Source organism: Schistocerca cancellata, chromosome 4 (assembly GCF_023864275.1).
Source record: "Schistocerca cancellata isolate TAMUIC-IGC-003103 chromosome 4, iqSchCanc2.1, whole genome shotgun sequence".
Lineage (NCBI taxonomy): Eukaryota > Metazoa > Arthropoda > Insecta > Orthoptera > Acrididae > Schistocerca > Schistocerca cancellata.
Genome location: NC_064629.1, coordinates 209,175,455 through 209,194,596, shown reverse-complemented (window position 1 = coordinate 209,194,596; position 19,142 = coordinate 209,175,455).

Sequence of the window (19,142 nt, the reverse complement as noted above, 5' to 3'; positions counted from 1 at the left end):
TGAAATTGTTCAGCGAAGCCTTCGCTACGTCCTGTTACATTTTTGCACGCTCTTATGGAAACACCCTGTATGTTAGGTAGTGTATATTTACACACAGCCGGCCGGAGTGGCCGAGCGGTTCTAGGCGCTTCAGTCTAGAACCGCGCGACCGCTACGGTCGCAGGTTCGAATCCTGCCTCGGGCCTGGATGTGTGTGTTTTCCTCAGGTTAGTTAGGTTTAAGTAGTTCTAAGTTCTAGGGGACTGATGACCTCAGATGTTAAGTTCCATAGTGCTCAGAGACATTTGAACCAATTTTTTTTTCACATTAGTGTGACCAGCTGTCAAAAGTCGGAATAACTACTTTTTGCAGTGTGAACCACTGCGAGACGTGCAGGAAGAGAGTCAATGGGTTTCTGGAATATACCGACATTGATGTGGAGCCATGCCGATCCCGTGCGGTGGCTAGCTGCGCTAGGTTTCTCGGATGGAGAGCTATGGTGCGAACAATCCGATCGAGGTGGTCACAAAGATTCTCGATTGGGTTTACTTCCGGGTAGTTTGGTGGCCAGGGGAGTACAGTAAACTCGTCTTGGTGCTCTTCGAACCACGCACGTATACTGCGTGCTGTGACTCATTCTAGCGTTAACCAAGCTCGTAACAGCCGAACAGAAATCGACATTTTCGCCAATTTATCCACATTGCAACATATTTCGTTTTGTAGGTCTTCCCGGTTCCATAAAAGTTTTCTAGGATACCACCTCTCACTAAATAATCAGAGCACTCTCGAACATTCTCAGCTACAAAAGTTACCCGTTACTTACGTGTATGATGGATAGAATCGGTCCTTCCACACTTCCGTGAACTACGCCCAAGACTCTTCGCTTCTGATAAATTTCCACTGAAAACGACATATGGTTCTATTCCTTATAAAATCCTCAAAAAAATGGTTCAAATGGCTCTGAGCACTATGGGACTCAACATCTTAGGTCATAAGTCCCCTAGAACTTAGAACTACTTAAACCTAACTAACCTAAGGACATCACACACACCCATGCCCGAGGCAGGATTCGAACCTGCGACCGTAGCAGCCCCGCGGTTCCGGACTGCAGCGCCAGAACCGCACGGCCACCGCGCCCGGCTATAAAATCCTCAGTCGATCCAATACACGCCTAGATGTTCAGTAAGCATGTAGTTTGTTTATAGCTCTGATTTGTACCAAAGGCCTTCCAAAAGTCAAATTATACGACATCAGCGCTTCCTGGATGTCACGAAACAAAGACAGCGGACTCAGTTTCACAGGACCACTACTTTTGGAATCTATGATGAGTCCCATAGGCGGGTTTCTTGAATTCAAGAAAAATTATCAAGCTGAACAAAGAAAATGTCTGTATCTTTACCATGAACTGACATTAATGACATGGGCTCGTAATCCACGCATCTGTCCAAATTCACTATGTTATCAACATTATCCAGACACATCTTAGTGCACATTAATATAGAGTGCGTCCACCCTTCGCCTTCATAACGGCTTGGCCTCTGCTGAGGACACTTTCAATGAGGTGTCTGAATGTCTGTCGAAGAATAAAAGTCAATTCTTCCTCGGGAGTCAAAACCAGAGAAGGTATTGATGTTGTACGCTGGTGGTAGTGATGCTGTACGGTGGTGTCTGGTGCGAAGTCTATGTTCTAGCTCATCCAATAGGTGTTCCATTGGGTTCAGGTCGTGACTCTGGGCAAGACAGTTCATTTCAGAATGTTACTGTCCAAAAAACGTTGCCTCACAGATTCTGCTTTATAGCAGGGTGCATTCTCGTGCTGATACAATCATTGTCTTCGAACTGTACCTCCGCTGTACACACTACACAATGCCGTAAAGTGTTCATATCCTTCCGCATTTAACGTTTTCTTAAGCGCAGTAAAGGGACCGCACACTATCCACGAAAAGCATCCCCAACCCGGAACACCACCTCCTCTGTACTTCACTGTTGGGTCTACACATGTCAGTTAACGTTCTCCTGGAATTCGCTAAATCCAAACACTTCCATCGGATTGCCACAAGGTACAGCGTGATTCATCACTCAAAATCACTCCTTTTCCAGTCACCCACTAACCAGTGGCTTCGCTCTTTGCATCCCCTCAAGCGCCGCTTAGCATTGACAACAGAAATGTGTGGTTAATGAGGAGCTGCTCGACCATTTTACCCCATTCTTTTTTAAAAAATCCTCCGCACAGTCATTACGTCAGCTCAGCCGTTGGTAGCACTTTGGAACTTATGGTTGATTCCTTTCGCTGATTTCGTGCAATTTTTTACAAGCACCCTCCGCTCGATGGTCTCCCTGCGTCAGTACGTACACTAGGTGATCAAAAGTATCCGGACACCTGGCCGAAAATTACTTACAAATCCGTGGCGCCCTCCATCGGTAATGCTGGAATACAATATGGTATTGGCCTGCACTTAGACTTAATGACAGCTTCCATTCTCCAGGTATACGTTAAGTCAGGTGCTAGAAGGTTTCTTGGGGAATGGCAGCCCATTCTTCACGGAGTGCTGCACTGAGTAGAGGTATCGATGTCGATCGGTGAGGCCTGGCACGAAGTCGGCGTTCCAAAACATCCCAAAGGTGTTCTATAGGATTCAGATCAGGACTCTGTGCAGTCCAGTCCATCACAGGGATGTTATTATCGTATAACTACTACGCCACAGTCGATCGTGTTGAAAGAGCAATCGCCATCCCCGAATTGCTCTTCAACCTTGGGAGGCAAGAATGTGCTTGAACTTCAATGTAGGCCTGTGCTGTGATAGTGCCATACAAAACAGCAAGGGGTGCAAGCCCCCGCCATGAAAAACACGACCACACCATAACACCACAGCCTCCGAATTTTACTGTTGGCACTACACACGCTGGCAGATGACGTTCACCTGGCGTTCGCCATACCCACACCCTGCCATCGGATCGCCACATTGTTACCGTGATTCGTCACTCCACAGAACGTTTTTCCACTGTTCAATCGTCCAATGTTTACGCTCCTTACACCAAGCGGGGCGTCGCCTTGCATTTACTGGAAGTGATGTGTGGCTTATGAGCAGCCGGTCGACTATGTAATCCAAGTTTTCGCACCTCCGCCTAACTTTCATAGTACTTGCAGTGGATCCTGATGCAGTCTGGAATTCCTGTGTGATGGTCTGGATAGATGTCTGCCTATTACACATCACGCCCCTCGTCGACTGTCGGCGGTCAATAGACAAGGTCGGCCTGTACGCTGTTATGCTGTAAGTGCCCCCTCACGTTTCCACTTCACTATCACCTAGGAAACAGTGGACCTAGGGATGTTTAGGACTGTGGAAATCTCGCGTACAGACGTATGACACCCAATCACCTGACCACGTTCGAAGATCGTGAGTTCCGCGGAGCGCCCCATCCTGCTCTCTCACGATGTCTAATGACTACTGAGGTCGCTGATATGGAGTACCTGACAGTAGGTGGCAGCACAATGCACCTAATATGAAAAACGTATGTTTTTGGGGGTGTGCGGATACTTTTGATCACATAATATAAGTCTACCTGGTCTTGGTGTATCTGTAGTTGTTACTTTGCGTTTCCACTTCACAATCACGTCACCAACAGTCGACTTGTGTACTCGACTTGTGTACCTTTTGAAGGGTTGAATGTCGCTGCTAGATACATTATTCACGTGACATCCAATGACTACGCCACGTTCAAAGACACTGATTTTCCACACTGGCCCATTCTGCAGCAGCAGCTGCTGCTGCTGCTCATAACACAATATTTCCTGCATGCTTGTACACTGGCGAATCCGCTTCTCGTGACATCTAGTGGTCAGTTTTGGATTACATAGGTGTGTCCTGATGCTTTGATCAGATAGTGTACATCTCGCAGAAACAGGAGCGAACTGCGCCATCTTTCAACCACAAGAGACGCTCCGTTGCTCCAGCGACGTTTCGAAATGTATTATCAAGAAAGTTCTTTTGCGTATTATGTATAGAATTAATTAAGTCTGTCATCATTCCTATGGCCTTCTCATCTCCTTAAATTCTTGATTTCTTCTACCAACAGAAAGAAAGGACTGACGTGTTATAGACTTCTATCTAACGATTTTCTAAAACTCTAGTTAGATTTTCGGTTGGTTTAATAATTTGTTATAGCGGCTATATGGTTAACAATTAGTTTTATATGTGGCAACACTTGCTGTTGCTGGGTATAATACAGAAATATTACTAGCATCCACATAAAAGCTGATTTGAAGATACTCTGCTCATTTCGAACAATGTGAACCTTGAAGTAAAATAAATATTCGATACAGTACTTGTAGAACTTCCCTATAACTTTCAAGTTTGGTCATGACAGGACACACTCAGCTTTTAAGAGCTTAGAAGAAAAACTGGACATTGACTCATTACAGAGAGAGGAGAGAGATACAGAGAATAGCTCTACCAATAAGGGTTTGAACTTCTATTAGCAAAAGGGGAAAGGAACAATGGCGTTTAATGTCCTGTCATGGGACACGACGCATAAGCTCCGCCGGAGCAAGGAGTCTGGTGCTGCCTTTTAGAAGCAACCATCTCTGCATTTCGGGAAACCGCAGTAAACTTAAATAAGGGTGGTCATAAGGAGATATGAACCCCGCTCTGCCGGCCGGAGTGGCGCTACAGTCTGGAACCGCGCGACCGCTACGGTCGCAAGTTCGAATCCTGCCTCGGGCATGGATGTGTGTGATGTCCTTAGGTTAGTTAGGTTTAAGTAGTTCTAAGTTCTAGAGGACTGATGACCTCAGCAGTTAAGTCCCATAGTGCTCAGAGCCATTTGAACCCCGCTCTTCCCGAATACGAATATCGTGTCTTACCTTTTGTTCCATCGCAATGATATAAACCTAAATTGAAGTATGGAACATATATGCAACAGTTCTCCAAAAGGAACAGAAAGAATGTGTATCAGCTCTGTACTGCTGGAGCTGGTATCGAGCAACAGGAATCGTTACGATAAAGGCAACAACAACTTCATTACTGTATGTATGTTCGTACGATATAGATGATCAGTGAAACACACGGTCGTAAGTGAAAACTGTGAACCGAAAAGGAATTTATGAAAATAATTTTATCTAGCTATGCGGATCGCATTATAAAGTAAACTGCAAAGTGCAGTATATCTCATTGTATCTGACGTACGATTAGATGAACAGATACTTAGTTGAATACCACAGTCAGATAGCGCTATGCTAGAATGGGCTGTTGCAGGAACTCTGGCTCTGTCACCAACTCCTGGACTCTCTCTAGTTTTCTTGTTCACTATACGCAATGCTGCTATTGTTCTTCGAGCGAGTTCGCGGAAGGTGACTCTGCAGACTGTATTTAAGCAGGGGGCCAAACTTAAGAAACTCGGTGTTGAACAGATGTAAAAACACTAAACAACAGAACTCAGACGTTCAGCAAAGCCCCTTTTTCCGGCAGTCGGAAATACCTCTCCGCCGTGTAATGCTGAATGTGCCTTTTTCAGTGGGGGACCTAGCATGAGATTGTAGACGTTCTTCGCACCATATTAGAATCCATAAGATCGGAGGACTAATTTTTCTCAGAACACCAACGGATCGTACTGGAACATTATTCTTTTTATTCAGATATGAAAAACAAGACTGGAAGGGGGTAAATCTCAAACGTGTGTCTGTGGTTCTGTTCGTGTAACTGCCAACTGAATACAGTATTTGAAATTCTGAAGGTAGCAGGGATCGAAATGATACCTGCAACTTGTACGGAATCCAGACTGCACTTATAAAAGTCGAAGGACATAATAGGGAAAGGATAGCTGAGAAGGGAGTGAGATAGGGTTGTAGCTATGCTTCAAGTTATTCAGTCTGTACGTTAAGCAAGCATTAAAGGAAACCAAGAACAAATTTGGAAACGTATCTAAAGTTCTGGAATCAGAAACGAAAGCTTTGAGGTTTCCCGATGGCACTATAATCAGTCAGAAACAGTAAAAGATTGGAAAAGCAGTTGAACGGAAAGGATGGTTTCTTGAAAACAGGTTATAAGATAAATACACTACTGGCCATTAAAATTGCTACACCACGAAGATGACGTGCTACAGACGCGAAATTGAACCGACAGGACGAAGATGCTGTGATATGCAAATGATTAGCTTTTCAGAGCATTCACACAAGGTTGGCGCCGGTGGCGAAACCTACAACGTGCCGACATGAGGAAAGTTTCCAACCGAATTCTCATACACAAACAGCAGTTGACCGGCGTTGCCTGGTGAAACGTTGTTGTAATGCCTCGTGTAAGGAGGAGAAATGCGTACCATCACGTTTCCGACTTTGATAAAGGTCGGATTGTAGCCTATCGCGATTGCGGTTTATCGTATCGCGACATTCCTGCTCGAGTTGGTCGACATCCAATGACAGTTAGCAGAATATGGAATCGGTAGGTTCAGGAGGGTAATACGGAACGCCGCGCTGGATCCCAACGGTCTCGTATCACTAGCAGTCGAGATGACAGGTATCTTATCCGCATGGCTGTAACGGATCGTGCAGCCATGTCTCGATGCCTGAGTCAACAGATGGGGACGTTTGCAAGACAACAACCATCTGCACGGACAGTTCGCTGACGTTTGCAGCAGCACGAACTGTCAGCTCGGAGACCATGGCTGCGGTTACGCCTCACGCTGCATCACAGGCAGGAGCGCCTGCGATGGTGTACTCGACGACGAACCTGAGTGCACGAATGGCAAAACGTCACTTTTTCGGATGAATCCAGGTTCTGTTTACAGCATCATGATGGTCGCATCTGTGTTTGGCGACATCGCGGTGAACGCACATTGGAAGCGTGTATTCGTCATCGCCATACTGGCGTATCACCCGGCGTGATGGTGTGGGGTGCCATTGGTTGCACGTCTCGGTCACCTCTTGTTCGCATTGACGGCACTTTGAACAGTGGTCGTTACGTTTCAGATGTGTTACGACCCGTGGCTCTACCCTTCATTCGATCCCTGCGAAACCCTACATTTCAGCAGGATAATGCACGACCGCATGTTGCACGTCGTGTACGGGCCTTTCTGGATACAGAAAATGTTCGACTGCTACCCTGGCCAGCACATTCTCCAGATCTCTCACCAATTGAAAACGTCTGGTCAATGGTGGCCGAGCAACTGGCTCGTCACAATACCCCAGTCACTACTCTTGATGAACTGTCGTATCGTGTTGAAGCTGCATGAGCAGCTGTACCTGTACACGCCATCCAAGCTCTGTTTGTCTCAATGCCCAGGCGTGTCAAGGCCGTTATTACGGACAGAGGTGGTTGTTCTGGGTACTGATTTCTCAGGATCTATGCACCCAAATTGCGTGAAAATGTAATCACATGTCAGTTCTAGTATAATATATTTGTCGAATGAATACCCGTTTATCATATGCATTTCTTCTTGGTGTAGCAATTTTAATGGCCAGTAGTGTATCAACAAAAGTGAAGCAATAATACTGGAATATACTCGAATAAAATCAGGCGCTGCTGAGGAAATCACACTGTTCAGCCACATTAATGTGACCACCTGACAAAAGTCTGAAGAACCACATCTTGCAATGCGGACCGCTGGGACACGTGCGAGAAGAGTGTCATTGAGGTTGTGGAAGGTACCTACAGGGATGTGGGACCACTCCCACTCCAGAGTCGTGGCTAGCTGCGCTAGGTTTCGCGGCTGAGGATCTCATGGTGCTTACAGCCCGATTGAGGTGGACCCACATATCCTCAATTGGTTTTAAATCCGGGAAGTTTGGTGGCCAGGGTAATGCAGTGAACTCATCCTGGTGCTCTTCGAACCACGCAGTTTAATACGAGTAGTGCGACACGTTGCATTGTCCTGCTGGTACATGGTATCGTACCGAGGAAAAACAAACTACATATATCTACATCTATATCTACACAGATACTCCGCAGGCCGCCGTACAGTGCGTGGCGGAGGGACTAATAGAAGATTTCAATAAATAAATACCTGGGAAATGCTGGTTTTCTTAGCTAGTTATAAATAAATTCGCCTCTGGCTGTAATGATGGTTTATAATTTCTTTAATGAATAATCTATTTTGCGGCTGCCATCCTCATCTTCAGATGCACCTTAAAATATACATATTGTCGAAGTGATGACGGCCAGCTATAATCCAGAAATAACGATACATAACATCGATGACATGTATATTTTAAGGTGTGTCTGAAGATGAGGTGAGCAGTACTGAAATCGACTATGTATTAAAGAAATTAATAACCATCTTTGGAGCCAGACGCTAATTCATTTATAGCTAGGCGTGTACCAGGCGTTAGCTGGGTATGTAGTTATTCCACTTCAGTTAGTTCTCCTTCCACCTCTCCTTGTCCGTCTCATCCACCCTTCCCCTCTCTGACCATCTCTCAGCCCACCTCCTCCACCGGTGCCCACTCTTTGTCCATCTCTTCTTGCCCTCCTCTGTGTACATCTGCTAATGCCCACTCTCGCTCTGTCGATCTCGTATCACCTTTCTCTGCCAATTTCATCCTCCCCAACTCTCTTTGCATCTCTCCTTTCCCCTCTCTCAGTCCATCTTCTCTTTCCCCTCTGTCTTTCCATCTCCTCCTCACGATTGCAATAATACAAAGCGTTCTGTTTGAGACATACAGTTGATAAGAAACACTGAAATATAGTTGAAACTAAACATTTCAGAAGGAATATCCGGAAGAATAATTATCATCTCCAAAGATTTATTCAGATTTTTGTATAGTTAAGACTTGAATTATCTTCCAAAGTAGCACTTTGTTTCGTTGTGTAATTACGGAAGACGTGCGGAATAACTAAGCTCTCGAAACAGGAAAAGATCTTGTCTGATTCAGTCATGGAGTAGAAATGGGGAAAGAAAGAGAAAACAAATAAAGATTTCATCTTTACACCTTTCCAGAAGCTTTACTTATCAGATGTAATACACCGTGTTAATTTCCGAACCTGGATCGAAAGTAGTCGCTTTGTAAGTGCTGTCGAATTCGTTTCATTTAGCAAAGCGCGTGGATGAAATAATAATCTGCATCTCACCGGGATTAAAGCCAGTGACCCTCTTCGCATTCTCCCTCCTGCCTTCTGCCCAGGAAGCTGTGACAAAGTAAGCCGTCTCTACAGCGTGTAGTCCCAACATCGTTTTGTAACTAAGGTTCTGAACGAATTTTCAAAATTGTTCTCGCAGTATCAGATTATCGCGTAATAAGCGTAAAGTCTACACAGCGACGGTTTAATGAGGATGCTTAACAGAGTGCACACATCGTTACTCAAACCCTTATTCCCCACAAAAAAAAACAAAAAAAAATGTTCGGTAAACTGCCTTCATAACATTACGTTATTTTATGAGCACAGCACAAATCGTTGTGCAGTGCAACTCTCTACGGCGGAGTAGGAAAGGAAGTAGTTGGATTTGTGAAAAGTAACACAGTTGCTCGTGATAAATACAGTACGTGATCAAAAGTATCCAGACATCTGGCTGAAAATCACTTATAAATCCGTGGCGCCCTCCATCGTTAATACTGGAATTCAATATGGTGTTGGCCCACACTTAGCCTTGATGACAGCTTCCACTCTCGCAGGCATACGTTCAATTAGGTGTGGAAGGTTTCTTGGGGAATGGCAGCCCATTCTTCACGGGGCGCTGCACTGAGGAGAGGTATCGATGTCGGTCGGTGAGGCCAGGTGCGAAATGGCGTTCCAAAACATCCCAAAGATCTTCTATAGGATTCAGGTCAGGACTCTGTGCGGGCCAGTCCTTTCCAGGGATGTTATCGTCGTGTAACCACTACGAACAGTGCTCAATCGTGTTGAAAGATGCAGTGGCCATCCCCGAATTGCTCTTCAACAGTGGGAAGCAAGAAGATGCTTAAAACATCAGTGTAGTCCTGTGCTATGATAGTGCCACGCATAACAAGGGGTGCAAGACCCCTCCATGAAAAACATGACCACACAATAACACAGTCACCTCCGAACTTTACTATCGGCACTACACACGCTGGCAGATGATGTTCACCGGGCATTCGTCATACCCACACCTTACCATCGGATCGCCACATTGTGTACCGTGATTCGTCACTCAACACAACGTTTTTCCGCTGTTCAATCGTCCAATGTTTACGCTCCTTATACCAAGCGGGGCGTCGTCTGGCATTTACTGGAAGTAATGTGTGGTTTATGAGCACCCGCTCGACCATGAAATCAAACTTTTCTCACCTCCCGCCTAACTTTCATAGTACTTGCAGTGGATCCTGATGCAGTTTGGAATTCCTGTATGATGGTCTGGATAGATGTCTGCCTCTTACACATGAAGACCCTCTTCAACTATCGGAGGTCTCTGTCAGTCAACAGACGACGTCGGCCTGTACGCTTTACTGCTGTACGTGTCCCTTCACGTTTGCCTTCACTATCTCATCGGAAACAGTGGACCTAGGGATGTTTACGTGCGTGGAAATCTCGCGTACAGGCGTATGACACAAGTGACACCCAATCACCTGACCACGTTCCAAGTCCGTGAGTTCCGCGGAGCGCCCCATTCTGCTCTATCACGATGTCTAATGACTACTGAGGTCGCTGATATTGAGTACCTGGGATTAGGTGGCAGCACAATGCACCCAATACGAAAAACGTATGTTTTTGGATGTTTTTGGGAGTGTCCGGATACTTTTGTTTACGTAGTGTATGGCCAGTCAGTACTCCTCATTCTATGTTATCATAGTCCGTTTCTGATTTGAAAAATCTATCTTCTTCGTGTATTGTACTAAATAAGATAAGTCTGAGTTTCCAACCGAATACGTCTTTTTTTGTTCTTGACACATTTTTAACAGTTAATGTTGACTTTTAAATAAAATATATTAACGTTTCTTGTGGCTGGTTGTTGTTTGAGTTCTAATATTTAAATAAATCTGTTTGTGACAGATAGAGTTTTAGAAATTCTGCTTATGGTGTATGATCTACTTTCTCCACTTCATGTTTGTTTGTTGTTGTGGTCTTCAGTCCTGAGACTGGTTTGATGCAGCTCTCCATGCTACTCTATCCTGTGCAAGCTTCTTCATCTCCCAGTATCTACTGCAACCTACATCCTTCTGAATCTGCATAGTGTATTCATCTCTTGGTCTCCCTCTACGATTTTTACCCTCCACACTGCCCTCCAATGCTAAATTTGTGATCCCTTGATGCCTCAAAACATGTCCTACCAACCGATCCCTTCTTCTAATCAAGTTGTGCCACAAACTTCTCTTCTCCCCAATCCTATTCAATACCTCCTCATTAGTTACGTGATCTACCCACCTTATCTTCAGCATTCTTCTGTAGCACCACATTTCAAAAGCTTCTATTCTCTTCTTGTCCAAACTAGTTATCGTCCATGTTTCACTTCCATACATGGCTACACTCCATACAAATACTTTCAGAAACGACTTCCTGACACTTAAATCTATACTCGATGTTAACAAATTCCTCTTCTTGAGAAACGCTTTCCTTGCCATTGCCAGTCTACATTTTATGTCCTCTCTACTTCGACCATCATCGGTTATTTTACTCCCTAAATAGCAAAACTCCTTTACTACTTTAAGTTTCTCATTTCCTAATCCAATTCCCTCAGCATCACCCGACTTAATTTGACTACATTCCATTATCCTCGTTTTACTTTTGTTGATGTTCATCTTATATCCTCCTTTCAAGACACTGTCCATTCCGTTCAACTGCTCTTCCAAGTCCTTTGATGTCTCTGACAGAATTACAATGTCATCGGCGAACCTCAAAGTTTTTACTTCTTCTCCATGAATTTTAATACCTACTCCAAATTTTTCTTTTGTTTCCTTTACTTCTTGCTCAATATACAGATTGAATAACATCGGGGAGAGGCTACAACCCTGTCTTACTCCTTTCCCAACCACTGCTTCCCTTTCATGCCCCTCGACTCTTATAACTGCCATCTGGTTTCTGTACAAACTGTAAATAGCCTTTCGCTCCCTGTATTTTACCCCTGCCACCTTCAGAATTTGAAAGAGAGTATTCCAGTTAACATTGTCAAAAGCTTTCTCTAATTCTACAAATGCTAGAAACGTAGGTTTGCCTTTTCTTAATCTTTCTTCTAAGATAAGTCGTAAGGTCAGTATTGCCTCACGTGTTCCAACATTTCTACGGAATCCAAACTGATCTTCCCCGAGGTCGGCTTCTACCAGTTTTTCCATTCGTCTGTAAAGAATTCGCGTTAGGATTTTGCAGCTGTGACTTATTAAACTGATAGTTCGGTAATTTTCACATCTGTCAACACCTGCTTTCTTTGGGATTGGAATTATTATATTCTTCTTGAAGTCTGAGGGTATTTCGCCTGTCTCATACATCGTGCTCACCAGATGGTAGAGTTTTGCCATGACTGGCTCTCCCGAGGCCATCAGTAGTTCAAATGGAATGTTGTCTACTCCCGGGGCCTTGTTTCGACTCAGGTCTTTCAGTGCTCTGTCAAACTCTTCACGCAGTATCTTATCTCCCATTTCGTCTTCATCTACATCCTCTTCCATTTCCATAATATTGTCCTCAAGTACATCGCCCTTGTATAAACCCTCTATATACTCCTTCCACCTTTCTGCCTTCCCTTCTTTGCTTAGAACTGGGTTGCCATCTGAGCTCTTGATATTCATACAAGTGGTTCTCTTTTCTCCAAAGGTCTCTTTAATTTTCCTGTAGGCAGTATCTATCTTACCCCTAGTGAGACAAGCCTCTACATCCTTACATTTGTCCTCTAGCCATCCCTGCTTAGCCATTTTGCACTTCCTGTCGATATCATTTTTGAGACGTTTGTATTCCTTTTTGCCTACTTCATTTACTGCATTTTTATATTTTCTCCTTTCCTCAATTAAATTCAATATTTCTTCTGTTACCCAAGGATTTCTATTAGCCCTCGTCTTTTTACCTACTTGATCCTCTGCTGCCATCACTACTTCATCCCTCAGAGCTACCCATTGTTCTTCTACTGTATTTCTTTCCCCCATTCCTGTCAATTGTTCCCTTATGCTCTCCCTGAAACTCTCTACAACCTCTGGTTCTTTCAGTTTATCCAGGTCCCATCTCCTTAAATTCACACCTTTTTGCAGTTTCTTTAGTTTCAATCTGCAGTTCATAACCAATAGATTGTGGTCAGAATCCACATCTGCCCCAGGAAATGTCTTACAATTTAAAACCTGGTTCCTAAATCTCTGTCTTACCATTATATAATCTATCTGATACCTTTTAGTATCTCCAGGATTCTTCCAGGTATACAACCTTCTTTTATGATTCTTGAACTTCATAACAAGACCTAATTTGAGTTCCTCCTCTTAAAGCTAAAACCGCATTATTTCGTAGTAACAAGTTCTTCGAAATTTTCTCTCGAGAAAAGTCCTTGACTTTTACAAACAGCCTGTCACTTGAAGCACGATGCATTCTTATAGCCTCTGTATTGCAGCTTATAGATGATTTATGTAATATAATTCATACTTCTTGAAACTTCCTGACAGTTCAGAGTTGTGTACCAGATCGGGATTCGAACCTCGAATCTTGCCTTTCCTAGATAATACTCTTACGGACTGGGAACTTTCATAACAGAGTACACTCCTTGACTGATATCAATTTGCCGCACTGGCTGTGATTAAATTATCTTTATACATAATATTGTTCACTGTTATGTAATTTCAGACGCGCAGGGTAGCCGCGAGGTCCGATAGTGGCTTGTCACGGTTTGCGCGGCTGCCCCCGTCGGAGGTTCGAGTCCTTACTCGGGCATGGGTGTGTGTGTTGTGCTTAGCGTAAGTTAGTTTAAGTTAGATTAAGTAGTGTGTAAGCCTAGGCACCGATGACCTCAGCAGTTTGGTCCCAAAGGAACTTATCACAAATTGGCCAGTTGTAATTTCGCCCCGTAGCGATTCTCAAGTGTTTGCAGTCCATATCAGATGCAACATAACTAAAATGCAAAGCATAACGCAACGATTTGTTGTTTAGTCGACAGAATAAAAAGAGAACATAGAGAGTATAACGCGTTAAACGCACGCGTTTCTGTTACAGTCAAGAGTACTTGAGTATGTCACACCATTTTAAAATAAAGCGTGGTTGGTTTAACATCCAATAAAACGAAGATGAATTACGTGAAGTTAAATACTGTAAGTTTACAGAGAGGAACGCTATCACACAGTAAAATATTTAACTACATTACTGTACCTGATAATTATAGGCATAATGCCATGTGTTATCAAAACGATGGTTAAAAAGCAGTCATTTACAACTGTAATGGTGTATTGAAATATGATGTGACAACTCGTGACTGACTAGCCAGATATATCCCTGAGCGGAATGATATGTTCTATGTACAATTTTTAATTAACTCGAAAATATGGTGTACCAAGAAGAATCATCCGATTTTTAAAAAATCATAACTGTTATGTTATTTGAGATTTGTGCGTGAGCAACGTAACGTCGGAAGAGCAAACTCTAGAGTTTTACATGGTTCCCGCTAGGTAGCAGCAATGTACGCCCACTTTAGTTCATAACATAAAGTGTTTTGTTTTCTACGTTTTGTGTAGTGCAGGTTAGTAATAACTGTTACGCATGACTTTACTGCTAGGTATGGTGTGGATCCTCCTACAGCACAGAGCATTAGACGATGGCAGGAACAATTCCGAGAAACAGTTGTTTCTGTTAAGGCAAATCGCCTGACCGTTCCCAAGTGTCAGACATTGACGTCGAACGCATCCGCCATAGTTTCACAAGGAGTCCGCAGAAATCCGCCCGCCTTGCAGCTCGACAGCCCAACATGCCCTGATGTCCGTCTGTCGTGTGTTGCGACGACGTTTACACATGAAACCACACAAAATTTACCTACTCCAATCTCTTCGTGAAGATGAAAAACGACGACGTGTGGAGTTCTGTAATTTAGTTCTTGGCAAGATGGAGGATGACGGTTTCCTACCACGCTTACTGTTTAGTAACGAGGCAACATTCCATTTGAATGGAAAGGTGAACCGTCATAATGTGAGAATATGGGGTACGGAACAAGAAGTTGTACCGCATGAAAGGGATTCTCCAAAATTTAATGTGTTTTGTGCAGTTTCACGGGAAAAGGTGTATGGTAGAGTGCTGCAACGCTCCGTGTTTGACCGGTCACGGCTCGCCTGTTGACGGGGGGACCGAACCGCTCGTGTCCGGCCCCATACGACTCGGCTCGGTCACTTACTCGTTCCATGTCTGTTGTCCGGATTCCGGACACGCGGATAACTGAGCATGACCGGTCACCGCTGACGTCTCAGCTCGCCTCGCCCCGGCTCGCTGCTCTGTGCTGTACAAATCCAACGCGCCTCTCTTCTCTCTCTTTTAATACAAAAGTAACGTTTCCAAGAACGGGTACGTTACACAGCTAAATTCATAGAGCACTCTCTTTTATAATATTTACTCCCGTCTTCCTAACGTCCGGGAATTTTGTTGTAAACAAAACATTGATCACAAGAGACCAATCTGTGTTAATGTAATGCGTTGTAAGCATCAAATAGTGCAGCTGATTATGCGAATCACTCCACACATCAGCAGTCGCAGCACATGTTTTGTTAATAACTTCCGCAATAACAGAAGGCATTATGCTGTTTCGTATTGCATCAGCTTGTTCTTTGACATGTCTGCTTGTAGTAGAGGGATGTGGCATGACATCTGCCACGTTAACTTCTCCATAATGCGCACCTAGATGTATTAATTCTTGGCCTAGTTCTCTGAAACCTTCACCGCAAACAGCATTAAAAGGTCTCATATCTTCAGCACACATTGCAACACACTTTGCTGTAATACTACTTTTTATTACTGCCTGTATTCCTGAAGGAGCTGTATCTTTGTGAGGTTTCTTGCAACTGTGTTTCTTTAAATGAGTGGTTCCCGATTGGAAACACAATAATGTGGAGCAGTTTATGCACGATACGTACCCAGCAGACGCACTGTTTTCGTCTACAACCAACAAAAATATGCTCCCTGCTTGGCTTTTTAGACCTTCCCGTTTCTTCAATGTGTAAACATTGGTTTCAATCTTACGTCTTACTGCACTGGCTTCCTCGCACTGCATGATTACAGAGAGAGACGCACCACAAATGAGAAGCCAGTACTGGCTGCAGTCTCACACGGATAATGACACGTGTAATGTGTTTGAAGTTACGTGCTACGTATTCGGTCACGGCTTCTATGCTCGGTCACTAGAACTAGTGCGGGCAGCCTATCCAGTTTGGGTATGCTCGCCCCATCTCGTATTTTGTGCTCGCTTACTCGGTCATGCAGGACTCTACTGTATGGTCCATTTTTCTGTGCACTGTTACTGGAAGCACGTATCTCGATATGCTTGTGAACTTTGTTTTCCCACAGTTGGGGACTGATTCAAACGACATCATTTACCAACAGGATGGAGTACCGCCACGCTGGCATCTGGAAGCGCGGGAATTTTTAAATCAAAGGATTACTGAACGATGGATCGATCGCACTGGACCAAATGATTGAGCCTTACATTACTGGCCTCCAAGGTCACTGGACCTGCCTATATGTGATTATTTCTTGTGGGGGGTCTATAAAAGACTCTATTTATGTGCCTCCATTACCAACAACAATGGGTGAACTGAGACATCACATAACAGCAGCTGTGGAAGCTGTAACTCAAGACATGCTCGCTGCAGTGTGGGAACAATTTGAATACTGCACTGACATACGCCATGCATCTGGGGCATATTGAACACCTATGAAAAGGTATGAAAATAACTTTTTGAGTTTCCCGTTCAAAAAAATGCATTGTATATGTTTACTAGTATCAGAAATATAGACGTGCCAAATCGGATGATTCCTTCTGATACACCCTATATGAGTGTCGGGACGAGAGAGAACGAATATTGTTTCTTTATTGTGTGTAAGACGTTCATATAGAGGCATAATGCATATTTATTATCAAATAGAAATAATTAATAGTTGCAATAATATTGTTTTTGTGGCAGTTTTTACACAGTATTTATGATGACATCTATGACAAGACGATTCACAACTTTTTATCTTAGTTTTTAAGAATGGCAGCAATAAGAAGTATCCAGATAAAATGATAAACAATATTAATTAAATTCACCAATATTTTCATAACACATATTATACTATGACAGTCTCGTGGGTAACCAACACTGTGCACAGAAAATATCCTTCCGATTAGATATATCTCTGACCAGTCAGCCACGATATGCTGCTGTCCCAGTTCCGTACTCCCTTACTCTTGTTAGTGATTATGCTGTGTAATTACTACTTTCGTAGCACCTGGCATTGTAATACAGTTAAATATTCTGTTGTGTGATATCCGCCCTTTCTGTATACTTACCATATTTAACTTAACGTAATTCATGTCCATTTTATTGTATGTTAAACTAACAACACTCTGTCTCCCAAGCTGTGTGACGTAGACAAGTACGCTGACTGAAACAGTAGTACATGTGTTTAACGGGTTATACTCTGTAAATTCTCTTTTTATTCTGTCAACTAAACAACCTATGTTTGCTTTATGTTTTGCATTTCAATTACATTATATTTGAACTGTATTGCAGACACTGGAGAATGGTTACGGTGACAAAACTACGTAGTACTAAACAATATAAAGTAAAAGGATGGTTTAATCACGACAATAATAGCCAGTGCATCTGACTGATATCACCTGAATTCACCATGGCTTTGGACGCAACTGCAGCTAAAATATTAGAGTACACTCGACTCCGGATTGAAATATTCATCCAGGAAGCAACACATAGGATGTGGAGAAGCAATTCCTTCGTCCCATTACTTCTTCCACGAGTGCTAGTCCAGGAACATAGGCTGAAGAGCTTTTGAGGAGATCGAGACAGAACGGAGCACGTGGCGAGCTATGAGGCCTGTGTCCATAAGTGAGATGATTAGAGCACGACTCGCGAAAAGCAAAGTTCAGCTTCGAGTCCGATGCAATACACAGGCACTATGTGAGGAAATTCCATAACATTGCCCACAGAGAGTACGAGTTGTTCTCATTTACAAATCTTCTTCAGGCATTTCGACCTGAGAACAATCCCAGACAGACGAACAGACGACAGAGGGCCATATGAAAGTTTTGGCAACTGCCTCTTACGTAGAGGGTGTGCTGTCTGTCATTTTACTTTCACACTCAAGGACTTCACGCGAAGGTTTCCTCGTATATCATCTTCAGCTGTCCCGCCAAGGTATATTTACCATGGTGACTTTACTCATACAATACTGGGGATTTTCGTTAGATTGAGCACATTACTCTGATCTGCTCATGTTTAGGATTCGCGAATAGTCGGTGCAGGAAACACAAATTTTGTATGAATATCCCCGTCATAACAATATTATAAAATACCACCTTTCTGTGATATACTACAGTGCTGGTAAAAAGCTTCAGCACCTTCAAGGACTGTGTCCAGTGGGACCAGTGTATGATATATGCATTCTGAGGGGTTCTAGTGTTACTGATTTATTTATCATGGTCATCGGTGGACAGATGGTGCTCATGAGTCCTGTCTGTGCACCTCGTCTTTTTACTCTGCAGGCAATACCAGTGCTGAGTTTAGAGATGAACAGTGTTTGCAACATTCATTCTATGGTAAAACCATGTCCCACCAACGAGTACGTACCCCCATTGTGCAGCTCCATCAGCCATTTGAAGGGGATCACATTGGGTGGCCTGTGGGAAGTAAGATGGACATATTGACGAACTGCTGTACTTGTTGAAAGCAATGTATTGATGGTGTGTGACTGCTTTCAACAGTGGTCTGCTGAACATTCTCACACCTGTGGACCAGGCTCTGTACGTCCACATAGGATAGATCGACAAATTGTGCGGGCAGTGATGGCCGACCGGAGATCATGCACGGACGAAATCTGGGCACATGTTACACCTGCTGTGTGATCAGAGACAGTTGGGAATATCTGTCTGCAGCAGTATTAAAGTCATGTGTGCCTTTGCCCAGATTACCATTGATACCATGACACTGCCAAGCATGGTGACTCTGGTGTCGTGAAACAGTCTACTGGGTGTGGGGTGATACTCTTGTTTTTAGTAATGATGTGAGGTTCTGTCTGTACTAGTGATGAATGTACATGTTTACAGCACAGATCTGG